At 36.0% G+C, this 7,116-nt stretch overlaps 1 non-coding gene across 1 annotated transcript; it reads right to left on the bottom strand.

Annotated features, from left to right (window-relative positions):
• Window positions 1-512: 512 nt before the first annotated feature.
• LOC117277446 (U1 spliceosomal RNA) lies at window positions 513-672 on the bottom strand. The gene has a single exon (XR_004507738.1). It is a non-coding gene; the product is annotated as a U1 spliceosomal RNA (small nuclear RNA).
• Between the last annotated feature and the right edge of the window lie 6,444 nt (window positions 673-7,116).

Here is a 7,116-nt window from a genome sequence, read left to right on the forward strand (position 1 = left end):
CATTGATCTAGTGAAGTAGAAGTTAAAAATCCTACGTAATAGGTTGCGATTTTTGCACCTTTTGAGCCGAGTGATTTTCCACGTAAAAATTATTGTGTTTACTTTACTACTTATTTTACGTCACGTTTAAGGAGTAAGGTAAAGAACCAACTCCTGTAGTATTCTTTAGAGGAACTCAAACTAACACATGGTCTCTCTGTCAACTATATATATATATATATATATATATATATATATATATATATATATATATATTGATCTAATATTATATGCCGGTCCCATGCTCCAAAAAGCCTGAATGATGCATTTAGTTGAATACTGAGTTATTTACCTAAATGAACATGAGTTAATTTTCAAGTAATACTTTTTTTTTAGTGGTATACCCATGTTCTAAAAATCTTAGATCCGCCTCTGAATAACCCCCTCCATATAGTATGACCGCCATTTTTTGACAAACCCCCTTTTTGTTGTCTTTGCGTTGACTCAAATTATGTCCATATTTTCTTTAAATGTCAGGAATTGCACGAACGCAAGCATCCTTGCCACAAATTATGTCTTAAGCTCGATCACTTGGACCCATCTCAGGCGGGCACCCTTTCAAAGTGCAAAGAAGGTCACCACCTTAGCCCATAAGCCTTCATGATCACCCATTGATCCTGTCCAAGTAAGTATGATGTCGGTAAATTAGAGATAAATACTACAACAGATAACTAGGCAATTATTTCAACTTGAAGCATGACATGATATATAATTGACATTGTTATTGGGGAAGCGATTGATTAGTAGCTAATATAGCAAATGCGCCCACACGTAGCATTGAATTGCTAGACCCTAAGACTTCCCATCGAATAATTTGACCTTTAAATGCCTCATTATTTCCCCTTATTTTCCCATAAAGCAACTTGACTCTCTTGACAAAATTTTCAGCATTGTTGAAGAAGTGCTAATTTTGAGAATCAAGAAATCACTAACGTAAGTGCCATGAAATTCTCCCATGATCAGAATGTGCGACTCCAGGGTGTAGTCCACCAATTATGATTTTAAATGTAGGATTATTATGATGTTAAATGTAGGAATATAGTCCTCGCCACTCATGAAAACGATATATATATATTTAGTCAACCCTTCAAAAATGATATTTGTCGCAACTTGAAAATTGAAATCCTCTAATCTTTGATACTTTGCAATCGAAGAAATGAAGGGCAAGTGTGGTATGAGGGGAGAGTGTTAGTAATTATACTTTTTTTTGGGCTAAACCAGCTACAAATATTTTTAACATGGTGTAATATTATCCGTTTTAGGCCAAGCTCATCCGGTTTTTTTCAAAAGGCCTCACACCATTAAGAGATCGACTTTGTTCGCCCACTCAATAAACTCCTCGATCAAAGTTCCAAGTGGCACATTACCACGATCCATGGGTCAATTTTTGAGTACTTTGTGTGCCATCCACATTATTAGAGTATTATTGGCAACCGAAGCCCGCAACAAGCTTCTTCTTGTGTGCGCATCTCCAAGCCCGTAAGGGTAAGCAAACCGAGTTCCACACCATCACTTTACAATCATTATACTTGTCGCGTCAAACCTGCATTTCTTATACCGGTTGTTGGGCTAAAACAACCACAAGTACTCTTAATATGGTGTGATATTATCCGATTTCGGTCAAACCAGTACGGATTTTTCCAAAAGGCCTCATACCATTAAGATTTAAGAGATCCCTACACCCCATCTTTTCAACTACTGATGTGGGACTTTGTTCACACGTAATACTTTGTCCCTCACTAATTGCGTAAGAGTTTTAAGGGGCTCATAGTGTTATGGAACACAAAACTCAATATCTTAAGGATTTGAGTTAGACTCTCACATTCTTTCGTATGATAACACAAGCAAATTTTGATAATTAAGGTTATTTTCGCAATCGTCATCTCTATATCTAATGTATTGCTCTAGACTTCTCTCTCAACTCAACCCATCGAGCCACTCTGATTGCTCTTCTCTATCTTTTGGATTAATTCAGTCATAGAGCCACTAATTACTTGCTCAAGGTCCACTGCTTAATTAGCATGTTAAGCCTACTTTCTCTCTCTCTACTTAGGACTCATTCTTCATCCTCTTCAGCCTACTGAGTCTGGTCTCTCCCTTTACTTTAGGTCTACTCTTCACTCTTCCAAAAGAAAAAAAAAAGTTATAAGAAGAAATATCCAAAATCCATGCCTAAGACCCTAGAACCAAGTAACACATGTGGAAGGGTGTTATAAATACTCTCATTAGTCATTAGTTGTGTAAAGTTTTCTAAAGTGGCTAATTATGATATTCTGAGTTTCTGACCCAAAGTACATTACTTGAAGGTAATGCTCAAATGCTTTCATAAGAAGAATTAATGAGAATAAGAAAAGTTACTCTTTCCGTCTCAATTTATATGACTATATTAGCATTTCCAAAGTCAAACAAATTATATTCTGACCACAAAAATTTCATACGCTTTTGAAATATTTTAAATTATTAATAGTTGTGACTTAAGGTGTTTTTTACGTAACTTCCAAATATGTAAATTCTATTTTGAAAAACTTAAAATCTATGTCCAAATGCACAGTCAAAATTAAGAATTCTAAATCTCGGAAAGCAAAAATTGTGAGACACATAAAGTAGAGGGTTTCGGAAGTTAAACTGAGTGATGATGATCATCTCTTAATCATGAGAATGATCCCTTTTTTCCTTTTCAATCTAAACTCTAAAGTAACTTTCAAAGATACTAAGAATGGCAAATCTTAAAAGATAGTGATTCCTTCTCTACCTCGATAGAGTGTTGAAATTGTGAAGTTTATTTGAAAAGACGGAGAAAATGACTAGTAAAAAGCATGAGAAACCCCCAAATAAAGATGACTTTTTAGCTCTGTATGGCCTATTTAAGCCTTATCTTTGAATTAAGACCCTTTGTATTATTATTCTATTCTATATAATGCACTGAAAATATCATTGCAGATGGGCTCCTTAAAGATTTGATGTGCCTTTGATTTGAATAAATATTTAGTGATACTCAAGTCTTTTTCTTTCTATCATCCTCAATCATTTTACTTCGATAGCACATCAAAGGCCGCATGCTTCGACTTGAAAGGCACTTTATACTTGCACCAGCCACATAATAGTATTACTTTTTCTATCTTCTTTGCTGAATTATCTCTTTTAGTATGTTTATATAAAATCATAATAGTGTAAAGCAATTCCTGACATTGAATTTCTCTCTTGCTCATTGTTTTCAAGTTTACAACCGTTCGAAAATATTATTGGGTAGGATCTACACATAAGGGTGCTAATTAGTTATTGATCCCTTAATTAAGCCTCCACCTAAAACCCTAATACGCTAATGTTAGCCTATATAAATACCATTATGGTTATTGAAAAGAACGTTCTTTTCATTATAATAGAAAAATGATAAAGGTTTTGAGTAGTAAGACTAAATCTATGAATGTAGAGCATTTTTAGGTTGTGGATAAAAGGAGTTAGTCTGTTCTCGACGATCAGATGAGTCAAGTTGTAGTTGCTCAGATCCGATTCTACAAAGAGAAACCCGTAAATCTCCTAAACTAGTATTTACATGACATACTACAAAAATTCTCAAAAAAATAAAAAGGATTGTGTGATTTGAGAATTTTAAACTCTAGAGCATTTTTAGCATGACTCAAGTTGTAGTTGTTGTAGATCCGTTTCTTCGAAAAGAAAAAAAGGTCAAGTCTCCTAAACTAGTATGTGCATGACCTACTATAAAAAGTCTTAAAAAAAAGATAGGATTTAAGTGTTTTGAGTATTTTGAACTCTTTTTTTGTACGAAGAGAAAATTTTCACTTCAATAAGGATAGAAAAGTCGTAAGATAAACGTGGACTCTTTTCCCAAGAGAAAAATGTTTAGAAAATTTTCAATTGTTTCACATGGAAGTCTCAAATCCGAGGTGAATCACTCGGGTATGTGATGGTCCATGCATGTTTTAGAAGACATTTTCCTTTTGGCTGAATTGTCAAGCCAACTAAAAGAATAGTAAGGAAGATTTTATGGCAAATATTTTTTTGGTTTCATATTGAATATTTGACTCTTGTCAAACTCATCATATCATTGATGACATCAATGAAGCAATCCTAAACACTATAAATAAGTGTCTTACTCTCATTGTAAAATACACCAACAAAGAGAGAAAGAAAGAGTGAGGTTTCACAGACAAGGTATAAAATAATAGTCTGTGAAAAAAATAGAGAGTGAGCGATATTGTAGTAAGGTGAGAATATCAAAAGAGGGTTATTTCTTCTGAGTGTTGTAGTGGTCTTTGGAGTATTTTACTCGGACCTACAAAGTGTAAAATTCCTTGCTATAGTAATATCAGTTGCTCGTCTCGGGGCTGTGGTTTTTTTCCTTATTCAAAAGGATTTTTTCACATAAATGTCTTGGTGTCGTTGTCACTCTTTTATTCTTGTTAATTACCGTATCTCGGTGCTACATTATTATTCCGCTTTTATTACTGTAAATATTATTTCTGTAGGGGGTTTATTCCCAATAACTGGTATTTGATGGGCCCATCCCATGTGTAAGGAAGACATCTTCCTTTTGGCTTTGAATTGTCAAGCCAACTAAAGGAATAGTAAGGAAGATTTTATGATAAATATTTCTTTGGTTTCACATTGAATATTTGACTCTTGCCAAACTCATCATATCATTGATGACATCAATGAAGCAATCCTAAACACTATAAATAGTTGTCTTACTCTCATTGTAATACACACCAACAAAGAGAGAAAGAAAGAATGAGGCATCACAGACAAGGTATAAGAAAATAGTCTGTGAGAAAAATAGAGAGTGAGCAATATTGCAGTGAGGTGAGAATATCAAAAGAGAGTTATTTCTTTTGAAGTGTTGTAGTGGTCTTTGGAGTATTTTACTCGGACCTAAAAAGTATTAAATTTCCTGCTATAGCGATATCAGTTGCTCGTCTCGGGGCCATGGTTTTTCCTTTATTTAAAGGGTTTTTCACGTAAAAATTTTGGTGTCGTTGTCACTCTTTTTCTTGCTAATTACCGTATCTCGGTGCTACGTGATTATTCCGCTTTTAGTACTGTGACTATTATTTTACTGTGAATATTATTTTTGTAGGGGGTTTATTCCCAACAACTGGTATTAGAGCACAGGTTCTACTCGTTCATAGAAATACTATTCACTGTCGGTAGTACTATACTCGGTAAAAAACAAAAATGTCCGGAGTAAAGTATGAGGTAGCAAAATTTAACGGAGATAGCCGTTTCTCAATATGGAAAGGAAGGGCGAGAGATCTGCTTATCCAACAAGGATTACACAAGGTACTAGATACTGATGTCAAAATGCCTGATACCATGAAAGGTGAGGATTGGGCTAACTTAGATGACAGGACTGCTAGTGCAATCATGTTACACTTATCAGATGATGTGGTAAATAACATCATTGATGAAGACACCGCACGTGGCATTTGGGCAAGGTTGGAAAGCCTATACATGTCCAAAACGCTAACAAATAAATTGTACCTGAAGAAGCAGCTATACGCCCTACACATGGGTGAAGGTACGAATTTGTTCTAACATTTAAATGTGTTTAACGGACTAATCACACAGCTCGCCAATCCCGGAGTGAAAATCGAGGAAGAAGATAAAGCCATCTTGCTGTTGAACTCGTTGCCATCTTCGTACGATAATCTCGCAATAATCATCCTGCACGACAAGACTACCATTGAGTTGAAAGATATCACATCGGCTCTTTTACTCAATGAGAAGATGAAAAAGAAGCCTGAAAATCAAGGACATGCTCTCATCACAGAAGGTAGAGGTAGAAATTATCAAAGGAGTTCGAGCAACTATGGTAGATCCGGAGCTCGTGGGAAGTGAACCGATCCAAATCAAGAGATAGAAATTCCTATAATTGTGATCAACCAGGTCACTTCAAAAGAGATTGCCCAAATCCAAGGAAGGGCAAATGTGAAACTAGTGGCCAGAAGAATGACGACAACACAGCCGCCATGGTGCAAAACAATGATAACGTTGTCCTCTGTATAAATGAGGAAGAGGAATGCATGCACTTATTAGGTCCAGAGTCGGAATGGGTGGTTGATACAACAGCATCTTACCACGCCACACCGGTAAGAGATCTTTTTTGCAGATATGTAGCAGGTGATTTTGGCCTTGTGAGAATGGGTAACACAAGTTACTCAAAGATTGCGGGGATTGGTTACATTTGTATCAAGACAAAAATGTCGGATGCACATTAGTTCTGAAGGACGTGCGACATGTACCTGATTTGCGGATGAACTTAATCTCTGGAATTGCTTTAGACCGAGATGGATACGAGAAATATTTTACAAATCAAAAGTGGAGACTCACCAAGGGATCATTGGTGATTGTAAAGGGAGTTGCTCGTGGCACGTTGTACAGGACAAATACAGAAATATGCCAAGGTGACTTGAACGCGGCACAAGATGAGATTTCTGAAGATTTGTGGCGCAAAAGGATGGGTCATATGAGGGAGAATGGATTGCAGATTCTTGCCAAGAAATCATTCATTTCGTATGCCAAAGGTACAATGGTAAAACCTTGTGACTACTGTTTATTTGGTAAGCAGCATAGAGTCTCATTTATGATATCGTCTGAAAAAAAATTGAATATACTTGATTTAGTATATTCTGATGTTTGTGGTCCAATAGAAATTGAATCGATGAGCGGTAACAAATATTTTGTTACTTTTATTGATGATACTTCACGAAAATTATGGGTTTATATTTTAAAAACCAAAGATCAGGTGTTTCAAGTTTTCCAGAAGTTTCATGCTATGGTGGAAAGGGAGACAGGCCAAAAGCTAAAGTGTCTCTGAAGTGACAATGAAGGTGAGTACACTTCAAGGGAATTTGAAGAGTACTGTTTGAACCATGGGATCAGACATGAAAAGATAGTTCCTGGAACCCCACAACACAATGGCGTAGCAGAAAGGATGAACCGCACCATTGTGGAGAAGGCGAGAAGCATGCTCAGAATAGCTAAACTGCCTAAGTCATTCTGGGGTGAAGCAGTTCAGACAGCCTGTTACCTGATCAATAGGAGTCCATCAGTTCATTG

This window comes from Nicotiana tomentosiformis, chromosome 4 (assembly GCF_000390325.3).
Source record: "Nicotiana tomentosiformis chromosome 4, ASM39032v3, whole genome shotgun sequence".
NCBI classification, from domain to species: Eukaryota; Viridiplantae; Streptophyta; class Magnoliopsida; order Solanales; family Solanaceae; genus Nicotiana; species Nicotiana tomentosiformis.